This window comes from Spermophilus citellus (assembly GCF_964194105.1).
Source record: "Spermophilus citellus genome assembly, chromosome: 9".
Taxonomy (NCBI): Eukaryota; Metazoa; Chordata; class Mammalia; order Rodentia; family Sciuridae; genus Spermophilus; species Spermophilus citellus.
Window position 1 is genome coordinate 29,423,028 of NC_138191.1, and position 21,725 is coordinate 29,444,752.

The 21,725-nt window shown below is 37.1% G+C and overlaps 1 long non-coding RNA gene and 1 pseudogene across 2 annotated transcripts in view; one reads left to right on the plus strand and one right to left on the minus strand.

The window, feature by feature from the left end:
* The first annotated feature begins 6,808 nt into the window (after positions 1 to 6,808).
* LOC308656565 (ADP-ribosylation factor-like protein 4A) lies at positions 6,809 to 7,439 on the plus strand (annotated as a pseudogene). The gene has a single exon. The product of its transcript is annotated as an ADP-ribosylation factor-like protein 4A (transcript).
* Positions 7,440 to 10,084: 2,645 nt separating this feature from the next.
* Positions 10,085 to 21,725, minus strand: part of LOC308656958 — a 31,588-nt gene continuing 19,947 nt past the window's right edge. The window contains exons 3-4 of the long non-coding RNA XR_014023815.1: positions 11,074 to 11,504; positions 10,085 to 11,006 (exon numbers count right to left, since the gene is read on the minus strand). This is a non-coding gene — a long non-coding RNA (uncharacterized lncRNA). The remainder of the gene's footprint in view (positions 11,007 to 11,073; positions 11,505 to 21,725) is intronic.

A 21,725-nucleotide genomic window follows, 5' to 3' on the forward strand; every position in this document is an offset into this window, starting at 1 on the left:
AGGGACCAAAATTGATAAGAAACCAGTGGTTCTGTTTACAGATACAGTGAGTGCATCCACAGGCTCTGTACTGATGGTACAATGGGAAGCAACTCATATATATGGGAGCTTAAATGGGTAGAATCATAGTACATTTAAGATAGGCTATAGTTATAACTTGTTCTAACTTCCCTTTTTTATCCTTAATAAGGACAGGCCTTCTCCACAATCTAAAATGATGGTTATGCGGCCTCTGTTAGAACAATCTCAGTAATTGTGAATTAATGACACAAATATTTTAAATAAGGATACTTCTATGTGGATTAGGAAACAAAGAGAAAACTGTAGTAGTAGTGTACAGAGAAGCAAATTTGGGCAAGAGTTTTAGTTCTTTACAGTTCCTAGCCCCAGGCTCTTCTCAAGATCCATATGCATTCCTGCCCTTGGATTCTATAAGACACTCTTGTTTCTTTTTATTAATAACCCTCTTTTTTGTTTTTGTCTTGTTATATATTTAAGCTACTTTGAGATGTTTCTATTACAACCAAAAAAATTTAATACAGAAATGCAGAGTCAACCCGGACAAACCCCATTTTGGAACAACACTCATACGTGAACTTAAAAAAAAAAATATTTCTTTTTAAATTGTAGTTGGGGCTGGGGATGTGGCTCAAGCGGTAGCGCGCTGGCCTGGCATGCGTGCGGCCCGGGTTGGATCCTCAGCACCACATACAAACAAAGATGTTGTGTCCGCCGAGAACTAAAAAAATAAATATTAAAAAGTTCTCTCTCTCTCTCTCTCTCTCTCTCTCCTCTCTCATCTCTCTTTAAAAAAAAATTGTAGTTGGACACAATATCTTTATTTTTATGTGGTGCTGAGGATGGAACCCAGGGCCTCCCACTTGCTAGGCGAGGGCTCTACTGCTGAGCCACAATCCCAGCCCCATACTTGAACTTCCTATGTCTCTGTTTTAAAACACACTAGATGATTTTTGGTATCCCTCAGACACACTGAAATTATTATTCCTGAGGGCTACTTAGCCCTCAGGAGAAAGTTAGAATTATCTCTGTTAGACCTTAGGAACTCTGGAATCTGAGTGGCTTTTACTTGTGATTTGATTGCTATCATCTCATTCACATGCAGGTATTGCCTTCAACTCCTGCCCTTTGATCCTTTGAGTAATACCGTATGGTATAATAATGGCTAACTCTGTGATTGGTAAAACGAAGGTCTTCAACTAATTTACACCAAAAAAAAAAAAAAAAAGCCACAAACATTTGTTCAAAACATTACAATTTATAAAGCTCATTTATACTCTTTGAATAAAATTTGATCACAATCTTCTGAAATGAGTAAAATTCAAGAACTTTGGAGTTTGTAAAATTTCTAGGAGAGAAAGAAAAGGAAACCATAGCTACAGCTGCCAGCAGATTCTGGAAATTTATAAAAAAATGTGTAATTCACACATCAAAATCAATATTAAGCTGCTAAAATAGGATACGATTTTTTTTTTTTTTTTTGGATAATGGCAGAATCAGAAAGTTGCAGAATTTTTTACAAATGGGATCAAAGAAAGTAATAGAGGCATCGTTCATTCTTAATTCTCAAATGCCTAATTATATGTCAGAGACTGAACTAGTAATAAGGATGCATAAATAATAGTCCCATTAACTTGTGACCCGTATCCACCCACAGAGGAAACACTGCTGCCGATGGAAAGAATTCTGCAGGTAAATGGCAACTCCTGTTTGAATTTAAAAATTATATAAATGGAAAAAGCATTTCTCAGGAGATGGTGCTCTTGATAAACAAAATAGCTACTGTATCTGAAAAGATATCTGGTCGTATGCACCAGTATGGCTCACTATTTCAAAAATTTAAAACTTAGAGATTACTACATAGCTGCTACCCTGAGCCTCACAGGCTTTAGACCCCACCTCCTGCCTTCACTGCCTGCGAATCCGCTTAATACTCTGCCCTCTGCGGTTCTCCCCGCCCCCTTCCCGCCCCCAGTTCTGATTGGTCATTTTCCGTGCCAGTCATTTTCAAAAGCTCCGCCTTCAGGCATGGCCATTGGTTATTTCTACGGGGTCCCGGAACGGCCCCGCCTCCAGACACTACAGGCACTGGCCCGGATGGAAGCTGAGAAGCAGCGCCCCACGTGCATCGACAGGCTATGTACTGGTGGTTAAATACTAATTATTTTGAAATGCCATTCCTTCTGACCTCCCTAAGGTGGGAGCTCCGTGAAGGTAGGAACGTGTTGGAAGGGAAGGGAAAGAAGAAAGGAACATAGTGTGCATTATGTCAGGTGGAAACCACTGTTTAAAATAATTACTGCTTTAGAAAGCCTATTTTAAATACTGAGTGATAGCGAAACTTTGCCTGTTAGAAGAAACTGTCTTATAAAACTGCTAATTTCATGGTGTCTGTCTGGTTGTTTTGCTGTGTCAGGAAAGCAGGCAGAGAGCTGGCTCAGCTGGTCTATCCCTTGGAGTTTGGGATGGTGTGAGTTGAGAAAGATAGTTGGTAGATTTGAAAAGCATTTTTTTTTTTTTTTTTTTTTTTTTGCCCTACAAGGCTTAAAACTCTTCCAAGACAGAAAAAAAAAATATTTGCTATTCCCAAGGGTATACCTAGAACCTAGCAAAAATTTTCAGTGTTATGGAAATAAATGAATAAATGGTGTGTTTCAGGGATTGAAAATACTCACTGGTTGTATACTGCACAATTTGCAGTTCTGTACTAAAAGAAGACATATTCATAACCTATTTCTTTCGTTATTTTAATTAGTTATTAAATATTTACTGCTCAACTATTGTGGGTAATACCAGGCACCAGAATACAAAGAGGTGAATACAAAGCATGATGTTTGCTGGTAGAGTTTACATTCCATCTGACTCTGTCTATCTTCCATTACCTCTAACCCACCTCCAACCCTATTCCTTTCCCAGTTTTCAATCTGGATTTAAAAAACCTTGGATAGTGAATTTCTTTTTCCTAATTATCCATTCTGATTGCCCTTTACACCTGCAGCTCTACTCCTTTTCTATGGAATTTAAGTGGATTTGGTTATTTCTAGAAGCCATTATAATTTCCTGATCATGATACCTAAACACCATAATCCCAAATGTTGGCATCTTAAAAACTTGAAATCCTTAAAGTCTAACATTCCTCAAATTACAATCCTCAGGATTAACATCCTGAATGTGGAAATCCCTAAAGCCCCAAATCCATAAAATGGTGATTCTCATGGTGGGAAAGCTATATAAAGGGGACAGAAAGCCAAATTCTGAGGAAGACATTGACCACACAATATGGCAATGATGAAAACTTTAGTTCAAAAATGCATTATTTTTCTCCATTGGAATTATTTAGATTTAGGTTGTCCATCAAAGAATTTCAGATGGCCACAGTTATAAAGAGGATACACACAATTACCAACCATAGTGATGTACATTTTTAAAATTTGCTTTTTGACCTATTTATGAATATGATTCATTTGCTCATAACTGTCCTATGTATATGACTATTCTAATTTACCAAAATGTTTATGTTTACAAAAATATGAATGTTATTATTGCTGATTTTACCAAGTAAAGTGGCCTGTGCATATTTTTGTATGCTTTCTAAATAAATTCCCTTTTAAGAATATAAATAAATATCTGTTTATTTTTGGTGCCCCATACATGCTAAGCATGCACTCTATTACTAAGCTGCAACCATAGCCTGAAAACAAATGTCTTTTAAAAGAAAATTTGAATTAGTTATTCTGGAATTACAGTTTTTGGGATTTTGGTCTTTGGTGTTTAATAATTGGGATTGTGGTCCAAACTGTTACTCACTATGATTTAAAGAGTTTATTAGTTTTGGTCATTATAGTCAGACCTATTAATCTGCATTTTCCCCTTGAGTCCTCCTTATTTCTGGCACTCAGAGGCTGATTTGAATGTGAGCTCTATTCAATGACATAATTTCCACATTCTCTCTTTTTAAAAAAATTTATTTATTCTAACTAGGTATATATGACAGCAGAATGTATTTTGATTCATTGTATACAAATGCATCACAACATTTCATTTCTGTGGATATAGTGTTCCACCATATGTGCAGTCATACATGTATGTAGAGTAATGATGTCCATCTCATTCTACCATCTTTCTTGCCCCCATTCCTCCTTCCCTCCCCTCTCTCCCCTTTGCCCAATCAAAGTTCCTCCATTTTCCCCATGCCCTCCCCCATTATGCATCAGCATCCACTTACCAGAGAGAACATTCGGCCTTTGGTTTTTGGCTTACTTCGTGCAGCATTATAGTCTCCAACTCCATCCATTTACCTGCAAATGCCATAATTTTATTCTCTTTTAATGCTGAGTAATATTCCATTGTCTATATATACCACAGTTTCTTTATCCATTCATCTATTGAAAGGCATCTAGGTTGCTTTCACAGTTTAGCTATTGTGAGTAGAGCTGCTTTAAATATTGATGTGGCTGTGTTACTATAGTATGCTGATTTTAAGTCCTTTGGGTATAGACCAAGGAGTGGGATAGCTGGATCAAATGGTAGTTCCATTCCAAGTTTTCTAAGGAATCTCCATACTGCTTTTCAGAGTAGTTGCACCAATTTGCAGTCCTACCAGCAATGTATGAGTGTGTCTTTCCCCCCACATCCTCGCCAACACTTATTGTTGTTTGTATTCTTGATAACTGCCATTCTGACTGGTGTGAGATGAAATCTTAAGAGTAGTTTTGATTTGCATTTCTCTCATTATTAGAGATGTTGAATATTTTTTCATATTCTCTTTTGTGTGGACATTTCCAGCCTTTGGCATGACAACTCACACCACTGTCTAATGCTGTGGAACTGCTTAGACCTCTGAAACCTGTTTTATGATGTCTCCTTTGTTTCATATAAAGAATTGTCTTCAGCAAATTTCTTTTTTTTTTTTTAAAGTGAGTGAGAGAGAGAGAGAGAGAGAATTTTTTAATATTTTTTTTTCTTTAGTTCTCGGCGGACACAACATCTTTGTTGGTATGTGGTGCTGAGGATCGAACCCGGGCCGCACGCATGCCAGGCGAGCGCGCTACCGCTTGAGCCACATCCCCAGCCCATGTCTTCAGCAAATTTCTGAATTGAAACAGCTTCTATGGTTTCTGAGAAATATTGGTGTTTTTTTTTCTACATGAGGTTTGCTAAAATTCTGGAGTCTAAGGGGTCCATGTCTTTTATCATTTTTAGAAAATTCTTTGTCTTTATTTCTTTAAATACTGCTTCTATACCATTTGCTCCCCTCTCCTTCAGGAACTAAAATTACACATGTTAGACTTTTTTGGCTGTGTGCCATTAGCCTGTTGTATTCTCTTGTTTTTCTCTCTCCTTTAGTTTGTTTACCTGTCTTCCAGCTCACAAATCCTGACTTCTACTGTACTGAGACTGTTGTGAAATATCCACAATGGGTTCTAATTTCCTGTTATTGTAATTTTTAGTTTTAGAATATCCATCTGATATTTTAAATTCCAATTCTATATTTTCATACAGTTATTTATTTATTTGTTTAGTATGTGGTGCTGAAGATCAAACCCAGTGCCTCACATGTGCTAGGCAAGCACACTACCACTGAGCTACATCCCCAGCCCTTGAGTTCTATTGAGGCAAATTATCCATGTTTTTACCTTTGTCCATCTTTTCCATTGTTTTCTTATACTTAGTAAGCTTAGTTGTTTAAAGTTCCTGTGAACCCTAGTATCTGGTTCTGACTCTATTAGCACTTTTTTCTTAGTGTTTAGTCATTTGGATTTGAATTTTAGCCTGGTCCATTATTTTATATTGGATTTGGACATTGTGTTTGAAAAATTTGTTAGGCTCTGGATAATGTTGTCTACCTTTAAAAAGTTAATCTTTCTTCTATTTTTTTTCTTCAATGCTGGGGATCAAACCCAGGGCCTTGCCCATGTTAGGCAAGCACTGCACCTCTGAGCTACATTCCCATCCCTAGTTTTCTTCTGGAATGTAGAGAAGCACTGGAAGGTTATTTTGACCTTGTAAAACCTTGGTTTTAAGCTTTGTTTTTAAGCTTTCTTATATTTAAATATTATATTGCCTTAATTCCAAAGTTCTGATTCTTTTGGGCCCTGGATGTCTCTATACCTTGTATAGGCTTGAAGTCCGTCTTGTTGGGTGCTGAAATCATTACTTGGTTCCTTAGACTCTAAACTATGTTTTCTGGTGGATTTTGGATTTTGTTTTGTGCATACTAAGTTTAGGAACTGATTTTGTTGTCAAGTAAGCTACTATATTGATCAGAGTTTCTATCTACATTAATGAACTCCTTTTCTGCAGTTTCCTCCTCTTTTGGTGTTTGCCCTCAATCCTAGCCATTTTGGCAGCCCTGAACTTTGACCTTTTTACTCCTCAGCCTAGAAATATTGCTGCCTTTTACTTGGCTGTTATTCTTTTGCTCTTAGTTTTGAAAATTCTCTCAGGATAGAAATCCTAGGGAACATTGTGCTCATGTAGTATCTTTTAAGGGATCATACATTTAAATCCTGTGTGCTTTGGCAACTCTTCAATGCCTTCCAAGAGTTGTTCATATAAACTTTATATGTAAACCCTATGTTAGAGGTTTCTAGTGCAGCAACTGCTAGAACTGCATGGAAGTCTAAGCTGGATGGATATGTGGTGCATTCCCCCTGCAAGGAAATACTTTCCCGGTGCTTTCTCATTTGTACCTGGACTCCATTTTAGGTCTTGTAGCGGAATCACCTAAGAAGAGAAATTCCACATGAGAAAAAGAGTTTAAATCTGGAACACTTATTTGCAGCTGGAAATGGGAAATGGACTATCAGACTAGACTTCTATTCTTCATTTTAGTCCTTTCTCATTGTTGTTCTGGTTTTGGACTGTGTTGGAAAGACAACTGTTTTATACAGGCTGCAATTCAATGAATTTGTAAATATTGTACCTACCTAGGGATTTAACACTGAGAAAATTGAGGTAATCTTGGAAAATTCTAAAACAGTCACTTTCCACTCTGGGGATGTTGGTGGTCAGGAGAAATGAAGAACACCATGAAAGTCATATGCCAGATGCACAGAGGGCACTTGTTGCTATGGACTCCATTAATGTTGAAAGGATTGAAAAAGCTGAAAACAGAATTTCAGAAAATAACAGGGATATTAGAAAATCAAGGAACCCCTGTATTTACAGTTGCTAGCAAACAAGACCCAAGGAACTCACTGTCTCTCATAGAAATTGAAAAATTGTTAGCAAGCTCATAAATTCCTTGGCATTTGCAGCCTAATGGTGCAATCATAGAAGAGGGACTAAGAGCAAGACTTGAGAAACTATACAACATGATAATTAAAAGAAGAAAAATGTTGCGGCAACAGAAAAAGAAAAGATGAATATCAATACCTATAACATTTGTGTAGAGTAGGTTTTCTCTGGTCTGATTTTGGTAAATGAAGAGTGACTATAGCTTGGTTTGCTTGGATGCTATTATGTTTTGTTGAATAATCAGATGCCCAACTCATTTGCCTTGTGGAAGATGAGAATGCAGTGCTTCTTAGAGTGGTCTCTTCTCTATACCCCACAAATATATTGGTATTACCATTTTGGGACACCAAGCAAGGATAGTAAATTGACCAGAAAATAGTTGTGGAAGTTTGACCTGAAGTTAGTAAAATAAAACGTTGACGAGTGTCTGTTTGTGTTTATATCTTTTGGGGGAAGCCTTTGCAAAGAAATTGCATATAAGGCTTTGTATGTTAAGATAAAATGCTAATGAATGCATACTTAAGGTATACATACACATTATATGTGTGTACACATATACACAGTTAAATTGATGACACTGGGACAGGGAGGAAGTATTTCCTTTTTTAAATTTTGGCCAAGTGATTTTTTTTTTTTTTGGAGGGAGGGAGGGAGAGGGGGGGAGAGAGAGAGAGAAAGAGAGAGAGAGAGGGAGAGAGAGGGAGGGAGGGGGGAGGGAGAGAGAGAGAGGGAGAGAGAGAATTTTTTAATATTTATTTTTCAGTTTTTGGTGGACACAACATCTTTATTTTATTTTTATGTGGTGCTGAGGATCGAACCCAGCGCCCCGCGCATGCCAGGCGAGCGTGTTACTGCTTGAGCCACATCCCCAGCCCAAGTGATTTTTTTTGATCACATGATAATTAGGTTTTTTTGTAGTTGTAGATGGACAGAATGCCTTTATTTTTTGTACATGGTGCTAAGGATCAAACCCAGTGCCTTGTATATGCTAGGCAAGTGCTATGCCTCTGAGCTATAGTCACAACCCTGGCCAAGTGATTTTTGACATTTTCTGGAATCAAATACTGTAATGCTATCTCTTAATTCTAGACAGTTAATTCAGTCTAACTTTAATAAGGGATTTGAGGTAAAAAATAAACCTTATATAAAGTTTATATATTGTACATATAGTTATTTATTATTAATTATTTTTCATATTTTATTCCACTCCATTTCTCCATAGTGGGAAGGTTAACTTGATACATGCTATTCCATCTTGACTAGAGTTGGAAATCTCATATTTCATAGCTTTTGGGTTTGCTTTTTGTAGTTTAAGATGGCATATTATTTTCAAATTACAGAGAACCAATCCTTTTAATTTGGATATTAAATAAAATCTATCACTTGTCTGTGGGCAAGGCCAAAGTTTGAGTCTCTGAAATCTAAAGCTGTGATCAAAATTTAGGTATTTTATACATTAGAGTCATGTAATAGGCTTACTCTCAACTTATGTGCAGATAAACCACATAAATCCAAGAATTTGGCTCTACCACTTAGACCACTGGGCATAAATGCACAGGTACAGACAATACCATTTATACAGGTTAAGTGGAATTGGAGTTGTGCAATATGGTGTCCTTAATGCCAGTTTCTTTTTGGCCTTTGAACTGGATTCCTTTGGAAAACACCAACAACCACCACCAAAACTACTTGGGGCTGGGATGTAGTTCAGTGGTAGAGCACTTGCCTGTATGCATGAGGCCCTAACTTCAATCCCTAGCACTACAAAAAAATAAAAATTAAAAAATAATAAAAGCTACCCAGACTATGTGGGACAACTGATCCAGCACTGCCTTGCTATGCCAAGTGTGAAATTCACCAGGACTTGTGGAAGAACAGCTTCAGTTAAGCAATAAGAGTAGAAGCATTATTGCAGTGCATTAGGAAGTAAGGAATTGAAGTCAGGAAGTGTGGACATCAAATGAGTGTACTGTATCTAAGCAAATTGGATGTAAAAGGAAGTGAGAGGCTAGAGACTTTATTTTAGGGATGAGAGATGGACCTAATGAAGAAGGAAAGGTAGAAGATATAAGGACAAGAAGAGATAATTAACAATTTCCTTGTCAAGCAGTAAGATGAATAGCCCAGATAAGATAGATTGGAAAAGGATAAGGAGAAAGATACAGACTAAGTTAAGAAGTTTGAAAGAATAATGAGGTATTTGATAATTCATTCTCTGAAGTCAACGGAATCATTATGGAAAGGACTAAAGATAAAGAAGTTGAATTAGAGACAGGATGAACCAGAGATAAATCTCTGACAACATACAGGCTTGGGGCTGGGGCAGCTGGATGGATGATAGTGCTGGGGTTAAAAAATAGAGGACCAAGCAGCAGATTTGGGAGGAAAGATGAGTTAGGATGAGTTCCATTTTGTTCACATTGAGTTCATCAACAATAATGGCAATTGTCTTTGAATCTTAAGACCATGGTATACAACTTCAAAGGTAAACCTTGTTCCCTTATAGGCCTGGTGCCTGTGTAGACCATTTTAGTGGAAAATAGTTTCAGCTTTACTGGAGACTTAACGAGTCGCTGTTCTTCAGAGACATATGTGGAATGAAAGAAATGGGCTTTTACAATGAACATTTAGTGGAGGATTTTTTAACCTATGATTTTTTTTAAAGATGAAAACACTTGAATTGGTGGACAACAAAATGCAGGTATATATTTTACTATGAATTTTTAATGAAAAAAGGCAATCTGTTCAGGAGCACATTTTTGCAGTATCTAAAAGGAAAGTTCAAAGGAAAAGCAGATTTTAGGAGAGGGCAAGGAGGAAAGAGGAAGCAAAGAGGATAGCCAACAGACTGGAGCAGTCATTCTAAGGAGCTAATAACAGGTAAAATGAATACAAGAGGGTAACTGAGTTAGCGAGGACAAAAGGGAAATATTGAGAAAAGGATTGAGAACAGGAGAAACGTATTCGAGGTTAGAAACTGAGAAGGTGACATTGGAGTGCACAGAAAGGCAGGAGTGGGGTCTAGAAATGAAAAAAAAAAAACACTACAGGTTGAAGTAGGGAATAAAGAAAGAAAGGGGAGACGATAGGGAATGAAGGGAAAAGGAGGTGTTTGTAGAAGAAGGACCAAGCCATCTATCTGGGCGGAGCAGTAGGCTGAGCAGCCTCAGAGGAGGCTGGGTCTGACCACATTTCCTCCAGCACTTTGGCAGCTGAAGTGAAAGCTCATGCATGCTCAGAGGATGCACCTGGGCAGTCCGGGAAGGCTAGGAAAGCCCAGCAAGGACTGCTAACGAGCACTGGTGTGGCCAGGGCCTGGAAATCCATGAAGAGGACAGACAACGGGTCCTGCTGTCGCCAATGCGACTGTGGCTGCTGCCGCCGCGCGTCCCGCCGGACTCACCACACGCCTCACTGGTTTGGGGACGCGGTGCGAGTCCCACAGTCCCTGCGGCAGCACCCCAGCCGGGAAAGACGACGCCCGGAGCCGGTCGGGAGCTGGGCAGTGGCTGCAGAGGAGGAAGAAGCAGCCTCTGTGGGCGCGCCTTGGATGAGGTGAGGGCTTGGGCAGCTGGAGCCGGGGAAGCAGAGGACCGCACCCTGGCGTGCGGTGAGCTGGGTTGGAGAAGAGTGGGCCGGAGGTACAAACTCCTGGGAGAGGTTGGCGGCCAGTGACAATCTCTTCAGTGAGGTTGGAGGGCACCGGTGGTAATAGGGTCCGCGGTGATAGGAGGACAGTGGTGAGTTGCCTAGGAAAAAAAAAAAAGAAGTGGCGCTGGTTTGTACCCGAGAAAGCTAGGGAAACCCTGCTTTTACCCTAAGATCTTCGCTTGATTTGATCTGCTGCTCTGATGGTGGTGAGGTTGAAGGCTGTGCTTGTTGGACTGAGGCAAAGGAGAGATGAACACAGGGCTCGAAGCCGTGCTAGGATGGAAACGTTAGGGATAATCACAGACGATAAAGGATCAGGCAATGTGCTCGAATTGCCTTTTCTTTCCTTACGCCTCTTCTTTTTTGGATATTTATCTTAGATGTAGACAACAGGGTGGTATTGGTGATGGTTCTTTCTTCCAGGCTAGCTACCTTTTCCCCTGCAGAGCTGGAGCCCTGCCTGTTGGCCGATGTGCAGGACAAGCTTCACCTAAACCCAGTCCTTTCCTCTCTTCTGGCCTGGAAGACTGACAGATTAAGCCCAATTTTCTTCATGTAGCAGCAGCAAGATGAAAATCTGTCATGCGTAAGATTTCCTGGAGAAGAGACAGATTGTGAAACAAACACATTCTTGTCATAGAATTGTTTATCTTTTTCTTTCATGGGAAGCCTGTACTGTAAATCAAACCATAAAACAGTAATGTTTTCAGTCTGTAAACTGCCATTAACTAAATGGGATCTTTAAAAAATTACTTCATTTCTTTAGGCCTCAATTTCCTATGCATAAAATTGAGATTTGGATTAAAAAGAGTATTAACTATAAAACTAAATATTAATTGGATTAGTATTTTATGGTCAGGATTCTGCTGTAGTTGTGAACTAGAGTCCTTAGTTTATTTAAAAAACAAAACAAAACTTGATTGTTTTATTCATCACACTACCCACTGTCTATACAAGAAAATGGAGTCAAAGACATTCAGTTAACAGTGCTTAAAGGGATCACATTTCTATTAAGGAATTCACAATTAATTACAGCTCTTAAGAAGTAAGAAAGCAAGAAATATTCATTATTTGATTTTTAAAAAAATTACATGAAAATTTAACCCAAATATAATTACTTTTAAAAATGTGTCTGTGGGATATTGAATATTTTTTCATGAACTACTTTGAAATTTTTTAAAAGCTTGGAACTATATATATATATATATATATATATATATATAACTTCAAGGCTTCTTGACCATTTTACATATTCTAAGTTAGTTTTTTATCTGGAAAGAAATATTAATACTGAAAAATTGTAAAATAGATCATCTTCTTATTATAAAGGTATAATTTTTCTTATTATCCTTGGAATCAAAACTTTGTGTGTTTAAATTTTGATTCTCTAAATTGTGGTTTTGTGGTGCTGAGAATCAAACCTGGGGCCACATATGCTAGGCAAGCACTCTACCATGGAGCTACATTCCCAGCACTGTGGTTTAATTATGAAAATTGGAAGCAAATATTCATTGTTTCTTAAATAGCTACTCATCTGACAAACTACCTCTACATTCATCTTAGTTGATGTAATGATAAATCTTGAAATGTTTAATTTGAGAATTCCAGAAAAAATTTAAATAGTTTTAGAAACTACACAGAAGTGTTGCTACTCTGGCCTTCATTTAAAAATCAATTCTCCAGGAACTAGCATACTTTAAAAAACATGGCTATATTAGCTATAGCATTAGAAGTTTAATGAATATTAGAAGCTTGTGCTTAGGAAATCATGTTTTTGGTGTAATTTTCTAATTCTCAAATCACCTAAAAATATAAGAAAGCAGCTTTGCATATTATCTAGATTCAATTTATTTGTGTTAATTATTGAGCAATGATGGTGGTAGCTGATACAATACTTGATACAAAACTACCCTCAGGTAGCTCAGAATCTACATTTCTAAACTACACTGATGTATCCATAGTATGGAGTAAGTTCTGTAATAGAAAAATGAACTAAGGAAATAAAAATAAATTTTAAAAGTATCTCTCCTGGGAAAGCTGGCCAATTGTGTCTCAAGAGGCCATAAAAAATATCATTCTTTTGGAAAACGGTCAAAATTGGTGTTAAAATTTCAGTCTGTTTCTTAAACTGATAAACTCATAGAATTACTTTATAAACTCAGAATTATTAATTTATAATAAGGTTTTTTTAATGTTAGGAGACTAGTTTTGTTTTGTTTTTTTTTGTTATTCCAGTTAAGTCTCTCATCATATATGCCACCTTAGGAAGCCAAAGTATAACCAAGAAGTTGTGAGATTTGCATTTACTGCAAGATAAATTAATCAGTGGATTCTAATTTTTAGAAAATTTGATAGCTTCAAATAGTATTAAAGAACTTCCCTGGGAAGTGAGTGTCCATTGATTCTCAACCTTCCTTCTTATGTACCCAGTTTTTTTAAAATATCTCTGACATGTAAGTATTTAAGTGAGTTTATTGTCTATTTGGTTTGGGAATTTTTATGTCTATTTCAAGTGTCTGAACATTTCTCTGAATCAGTTGGTCTTAATTGTAAAATTTAAATTCCAAATGGCAAGTATCTTAGCCTGTGTTGTGCTGCTATATATTGCATAACATCTGTTACTGGATAATTGATAAAGAACAGAGATGTATTTCCTGTGATTCTGAAGGCTCAGAAGTCCAAGGTCAAGGGGCTGGCATCTGGTGAGGGCCTTCTTACTGCAACATTATACAGCAGAAGATGGATGGGCAAGAGAGCACTTGAGAGAGAAAACAAGCAAGAAGGGCCAAACTTGCTTTTATAACAAACCCACTGTCGTGTTAACTAATTTACTCTTGACATTAATTCATTCATAACAGGAGAGCCCTCATGGCCTATTCACCTCTTATTAAGCCCCACCTTCAACACTCTTGCTCTGGGGATTAAATTTCCAATACATGCACTTTGAGAGATCATTCAAACCATAGCACCAACTTCATTATCTTTAGGTAAAGTTCATGACAGGGTAGGGCAGTGGGGTTGGAGGGCCGTATTACAGAACTTGCCTGCTGGCGGTATGGACCAGGCAAAGTTAATTGCACCTACATAGAGTGCAAAGAGGCAGTAGTGTGTTAGATATTTATTCAGAAACTGGTTGAATTAGAATTGAAAGTAAACACTAATTCAGATGAAAGGGATAACTAATATTTATCCATAGGAACTTTGGGAGAGGGCAGGGGATTAGCAAGGATGGTGGAATGTGATGGATATCATTATCCAAAGTACATGTATGAAGACACGAATTGGTGTCAATATGCTTTATATACAACCGGAGATATGAAATATTGTTCTATATGTGTAGTAAGAATTATAATGCGTTCCACTGTCATTTTAAAAAAAATTAATAAAAAATTAAAATTATCATTTTAAGAGTTTAAAGGCAAATGCTGATTTTTTTTCCACAAGAAAAAAATGCTTCAAGAAACCTATTCTGAAAGAACAGAATTTTGAAAGTTTGAAACTAAGCATTCTACTTCTCTTAACAAGTTACTGTGATTCATATGATGTTTGTAACATCATACTTTTTAATATTTATTATTTCAGTTGGACACAATACCTTTGTTCCATTCATTTATTTTTATGTGGTGCTGAGGATTGAACCCAGGGCCCTGTGTGTGCTAGGCAAGCACTGTACCACTGAGCCACAATCCCAGCCCTGTAATATCATACTTTTTATTTAAGTTTGTTTAGAAACTTACCACAAGAAGACTTATGAAAACTGCAGTTTTTAACTATTGGAACTCAATATATAGTTAGTTTTAGTGATGTCTGCATTATTTAAGACCAGTGAAACAAATCATACACAGTCCAGTCAGTGGACTTACATTTAGTAGTTCAAACTATTTTATGTGTTATCTATAATTTACATGTAAGTATCCTATTTGACTGAGATGGCAATTATTAGGATAACTGAAATTCTGAGCCAGTATTTTTTTTTTTTTTTAGAGAGAGAGAGAGAGAGAGAATTTTAATATTTATTTTTTTTTTAGTTTTCGGCAAACACAACATCTTTGTATGTGGTGCTGAGGATCGAACCTGGGCCGCATGCTTGCCAGGCGAGCACGCTACCACTTGAGCCACATCCCCAGCCCAAGCCAGTATTTTTTTAAATCCAAAAGCAAACTAAAATTTACTAGATACAAAAGCTCTCAATAGTTGCCATTCTCCTTTTTTTTTCCCATAAAAGGCTAGACTCAGACTGTATTTTAAATTGTGCAACCAAACAAAGCAAAACAAAACAGCTTTGATTTGTGCTATCACATTTTTACCTTTATTATTCTGTGATAAAATCTGTTTACTATAAATGATACCTAAATTCTAAAGAGCCTAGTTATACTAATATAACCTTAAAGAAAAGTAAAAGAATGAGAATTTTTATTTATCTTCTATTTTGTTTAAGTATTTAAAGAAGTAAAGTACTCGAAAACAGATTCTGAAGTTTCAAAATGGAAAATGAATTTTAAATACTTTATGATCCCATTGTCTATTGGTGATACTGTCACTGGATAAATGAATAAATGAAAATAAACATTCTCATACCTCCAAATTTATGTATTTTTAAGGGTACAGCATTAAATGCATCCATGTTATTGTTGCCTAGAGTATTTTCATCTTACACACTGAAACTTTGTATCTATTAAAAAATGTTTCCTCTCCCCCTTCCCTCAAGCCCCTGACAATCACTATTCCATTTTTGTCTTTGAATTTGACTATATAGGGTACTTCATATAAATGGAATTGTTCAATATCTGTCCTTTTTGTGTCTGGCCTATCTGGTTTACTTCATTTAGCATAATGTTTTTCAAGTCAATTTTCAAGTCAATCCATCTTATAGACAGATCAGAATTATATTCTCTTTTTTAAGGCTGAATAATATACTCCAGTGTATGTATATATTGTATTTTGTTTATCCATTCATTGCTGATGGACATTTGTATTGTTTCCATCTTTTGGCTACTGTAAACAATGCTGCTATGAACATGGATATACAAATATCTGAGTCCTGTTTTTAATCCTTTTGTATGGGTGTATGACCAGAATTGAAACTTCTGGATCACATGGTAATTCTATGTTCAATATTTTTTAGTTTTTTTTTCCTCCTTGTTTGAGACAGATCTTGCTATGTTTCCCTGGCTGGTCTCAAACTCATGGGCTCAAGTGATCTTCTCTGTTCAGGCTCCAGAGTGGCTGGGACTATGGGTGTTATGTTTAATTTTCCTGAGGAATTGTCATCTTACTTTCCACAGTGGCTGTACATTCCCACCAATGATGCAAATCCAGTTTCTTTCTGCCATCACCAACAGTTTTTATTTTCTGTCTTTTTTTTGTTTTAGTTTTTGTTTTTGGTAATAGCTATCCTACTGGGTATAAAGTAGAATCTCACTCTGATTTTGATTTGCCTTTCCCTACAGATTAGTGCTATGAGAAATATTTTTAAAGTTTCATACTTATTCCCATATTTAACCTTTCCAATGTTTTTCATTAGTTTGTTTAGACCTCAATTCCATCTTGTATCATATGCCTTTTGTCTGAAAGAATTCCTTTGGTATTTCTTATTCATTCTGCAGATATGCTGGTGGGGGAATTCTTTCAGCTTTTGTTTGAGAAAAGTCTGATAAAACCTTTCTTTCACCTTCATATTTGAAAGATATTTTTGCTAGTTATTAGGACTGTCTATACAATGCCTTTTATTTGTATCATGGGATCCAATGCAAAATAAAAATGTGGAATCTTCTTGTGGTGCAAACTTTATTAAGAATTTTAAACCATCAACAGCAGAACATTAAACTAAGCACCATCCTTCTAAGCACAGGACCTTGCGTGTACAAGTTACGCATTCATGAATCCTACTCTTGCTGGTGATAGAATTCTAGTTGACCTCCTCTCACCCTCTTTTGTCTTTCATTACTTCAAGTGTACTGCTTTGTTGTCTTATAGGCCGCTGTTTTTTTAAAATGAGAATTCTATTCTCATTCTTGTCTTCATTCCTCTGTATGAGATAGGTCTTTTTTTCCTCTCCTGAATGCTTTTAAGATTTTTTTTTTTTTAGAGAGAGCGAGAGAGGAGAGAGAGAGAGAGAGAGAGAGAGAGAGAGAGAGAGAGAGAGAGAGAGAGAGAATTTTTAATATTTATTTTTTAGTTCTCGGCGGACACAACATCTTTGTTGGTATGTGGTGCTGAGGATCGAACCCGGGCCGCACGCATGCGAGGTGAGCGCGCTACCGCTTGAGCCACATCCCCAGCCCCCGGAGTAGCTATTTTCATGTTTCTTGTGCTTTGGGTTTGCTCAGCTTATTGGATCTCTGTGTATAGTTGGACAATTTTTAGCATTATTTCTTTTTTTTAAGAGAGAGAGAGAGAGAGAGAGAGAGAGAGAGAGAGAGTGTGTGTGTGTGTGTGTGTGTGTGAGAGAGAGAGAGAAATTTTTTAATATTTATTTTTTAGTTTTCGGTAGAACCAACATCTTTGTTTGTATGTGGTGCTGAGGATCGAACCCAGGCCGCAGGAATGCCAGGCCAGCGCACTTGAGCCACATCCCCAGCCCAGCATTATTTCTTTAGAAAATTTTGTTGCCCCTTCTAACTCCTTTCCTTTGAGGACTTCAGTAACATGTGTACTATATCACTTGAAGTTTTCCCATAGACCACTGATCTTTTTTTTTCCCTCCTTGTTTTATTTTGGATCATTTCTACTGTGTATTCAAGTCTACTGACCTTTTTTTTTTTCCTAAGCATCTAATCTGCTCTTAATCCCCATTCAGTATATTTTTCACCTCAGGTATCTTTTTTCATCTCTAGAAGTTTTTAACTTCCATGCATTTTTATTTATCTTGATTGATCTTTATTCTGCCTTCTTGAAAATATGAAATTCTACAGTAACTTCCAATTCTACTTCTGTGCCAGTTTATGTGTCTAGTGGTTGATTGCTCACTTCATTTTGAGTAGTTTTCCTGATTCTTGGTGTGCCTGGTAATATTTGATTAGATACCACATATTAGGCATTTTACCATGAGGTTCTAGATAATGTCACATTCCTATAAATATTCTTGAACTTTATTCTGGTTAAGTTAGTTGGAAACTAATTTTGGGTCTTGTTTTTAAGCTTTATTAGATGGATTCAAAGCAGCATTTCATACAGGGTTAATTTTTCCTACTATCTGGGTGAAATTCTTCTGAGTACTGTACCCAATATTCCAGGAATTAAGACTTTTCTGACTTTAATGGATGGGGAGAAAACTATTTCTAGCCTTGTGTGAGCCAAGAGGATTGTTCCCTCTGAATTGCTCCTACAGGTCTTAACCCATCCTGAGTGGTTTCCTCACATAAATGTGCTGACCAGTACTCAGCTAAATGCTCAGTGGGACCCCTTGCAAATCTCTGGAATTTTCTCTTCTTTCTTTTACTTTGCCCTATGAACTCCAGCTCCCTGAGCCTTTTCAAATCCTATCATGAGTACCACAACTTAGACTGCCACATTCTGTCTGGATTCCATCTCCTGCCACTATGGCCTGCTAACTCTCTTCCAGATAGTAAGATAGGGCACTTGTGTGACCTACCTTGTTTGTCTTTTCTCTGGGATTACTGTCCTATGAAGCCTGATGTTTAGTGTCTGAAAATGATAGTTTCATATATTTTGACCAATTTTTAGTCATTTCTCTAGGGGGATTAAATATCAACATTGTTATTGCATACTATTCAGAGGCAGAAGTATATTTCTATCCATGTTGTAAATTGAGTAGTTTTCAACTCTCTTTACATATTGGAATCATCTAGGAGAGGTTTGTGAAAAAAAATTGATGTACAGACTCTACTCTAGACAATTGAATCAGATTCTTTCAGATTGAGGTCTCAGTATCAGCACTCATTAAAAGCACTGAAGTAGCTCGTTAAAACAAATAACAAAACTTCTGTATAAAAGAAACGGTTGCATTTCTAAACAGTTCTGAGAAACTTTCGTATTCCTTCACTGCAACCAAGACACAGAGATGGATGGCTTGGATGCTTTATCTATTTATTTATTTATTGTTTGTTTGTTTATTTTTCTAAGCACTGTGGGACTATAGGAGGATTTAAAGTGGGGTCTGATGTACTTAGATCTTTGAATCATGAGGTTGGTACCTGTGTGGGAGTTGAATTTAAAGGGGAGTGAAGGCATAAGATCATTGGTTGCAAGTGGTTCAGGGCCAGAGGTGATGAGGGTCTGAGCACAGTTAGTTGTAGTGGGGAATGGGAAAGAAGGGATAGATTGGTGAATTTCTGACTTAGAATCAGTGGGCCTTGCTGATAACTTGAGTGTGGGAAATAAGGGAAAGGGTGAAACAAGTATAGTTGGCTTTCTGTATCTTCCAATTCTGTCAATCATGTTTTGAAAATAGTAAAAAAAATAAATAAATAAAAATAAAATACACAGCAATAAAAATAATACAAATAAAAACCTATATAGAATTATAATAAGTTATGTAGCATTTATATTACATTAGGTATTATAAGTAATCTAGAGATGATTTAAAGTATACAGGATGGGCTGGGGTTGTGGCTCGGAGGTAGAGCACTTACCTAGCATGCGTGAGGCCCTGGGTTCAATCCTTAGCACCACATAAAGTAAATAAAGATATTGTGCCCACCTACAACTAAAAAATGAATATTTAAAAAAAATTATCCAGGAGGCTATGTGTAGGTTATATGCAAACATATCACTTTGTGTAAGGGGCTTGAACATTTTTGAATTCCAGTCTGCAGGGTGTCCTGAAACCAAACTCCTGTGGATAATGAGGGGTTGTTGTATTACTTTTAAGTTTCTAGGTCAGCCATGGCATGATTAGTAATATCAGTAACTAAGATGCATAATATGGTAGAATAATCAAGTATAAAGGAAATGAGGGAATTAATTCAATTTGGCACATCCATAAGAAAATATCTTTTATAATTGTTTTTCAGCCTCTAAATTTTTCTGAAACGTGAGACAGAGAAGACATTTAAAAGAGTCTTTGGGGGCTCAGAGGTAGAGCGATCACCTAGCATGTGCAAGGCGCTACGTTCAACCCTCAGCACCACATAAATAAAATAAAGGTATTGTGTCTAAATACAACCAAAATAAAATATATATAAAAAAGAGAGAGTCTTTGAATATGCTGTACTATTTTAAATAGATTTGTCTTTTCAATTCTATTTGACCTAGGTTAATATTAAAATCAATTTGTGTGTGTGTGTGTGTGTTTGTGTGTGTGTGTGCGCGCGCGCACGCGCGTGCACATGTGCTGGGGATTGAACCTAGGGCCTTGCACAAACTAGGTAAGCTTTCTACCACTGAGTCACAACCGTAGCCCTGTTGATTCTTTCAGTTTGAGAAGCTGACAAAGATATTTGTCCCATTTTATAGGTTCTTTCTTCATACTGTTGTTTCCTTTACTGTGCAGAAGCTGTTTATTTTGATGCCATCCCATCTATTGATTATTTTCTGAGCTGTAGGAGTCCTGCTGAGGGAGTTGCTGCCTATGCCTATATGTTGGAGTGTTTCCCCTGTGTTCTCATCTAGCAATTGCAATGTTTTGGGACATTCCTAGCTGTTTGATCCATTTTGAGTTGGTTTTTGTGTGGGGTGAGACAGGATCTAGTTTCAGTCTTTTACATATGGATAGCTAGCACCGTTTGTTAAAGAGGCTATCTTTTCTCCAATGTATATTTTTGGCAAAAATTTTGTTAAGAATCAGATGACTATAGCTGTATGAATTTGTGTCTGTGTGTTTTATTCTATTTCACTGGTCTGCATGTCTCTTTTTATGCCAGTACCCTGCTGTTTGTTTTACTATGTGAGCCTGTTCTTTTGAGTCCTCAACTGTTTCTTTTATTCTGTGGATCTCTCTTTCCAGTAAATCTTCTATACAAAATTTCAATATAGCCTGAGTTAGTTCATTTGTCTTCCCAAAAAGTATGTATGGAGTGGCAGGCACAATTCTAGGTGCTAGAGAAGAATGAAGAGTTAAGTTATCAGCTAAAGGCTCACAAGCTTGAGTTTAACAAAGTTGTAGTAGAACTGGTGAAGATATTGACAGGAAACAAGTAAAGAAACATACAAATAAATTGACTTCTGATATTAATAAATTTTATGAAGAAAGTAAAATAGAATTGTTTTGTTAGAGAGAGGCTGACACAGGTGATGACAGAATCCCAAGATTTCTAAGTTAGGAATTAACTTGATATGATTGAGGAACAGACAGAAGGCCAGTGTAGCTGGACCATGATCAAGGAGTGTGGCAGGAGATGAGAGGGAAGAGATGGACATGAGCTAGGTCACATGAGATCTTTCAGGTGATAAGAAGCTGATTTTATTATAAGGATACTAGCAAGCTAGTGAAGACTTGAAGCAGGAGCTTATGATATGGAAAATGTTTTAAAATGTCATGCTACTGTTGGACAATAGACTTTCAGAGGTCAAGAATGGAAGCCAGGGAGGTGGCTTTGAAGGTTGCTGCAGAAAGTAGCACAGATACGAAATAATGGTGACAGGCATTGTGGTGGTAGCAGTGAAGCTGGTAAGAGCAGAATAGATTCAAAATGTATTTTGAAGGTAGAGTCAATAGGATTTGCTGGTGGATTGAATGAGGGGAATGAAGTAAAAAGAGGAAGTCCCACAGGATTTTTTCAAAAGAGCAACTTTCCCCTTTATCCATAGTAATTAGTTCAGGGATGGGCACTGGACTGTTAGTTCAAACAGGTTTATTCAGGAGCCTCCTGGAAGAGAGCTTTGCTTCCGAATGGATGTGAACCTGGGCAGAAGGC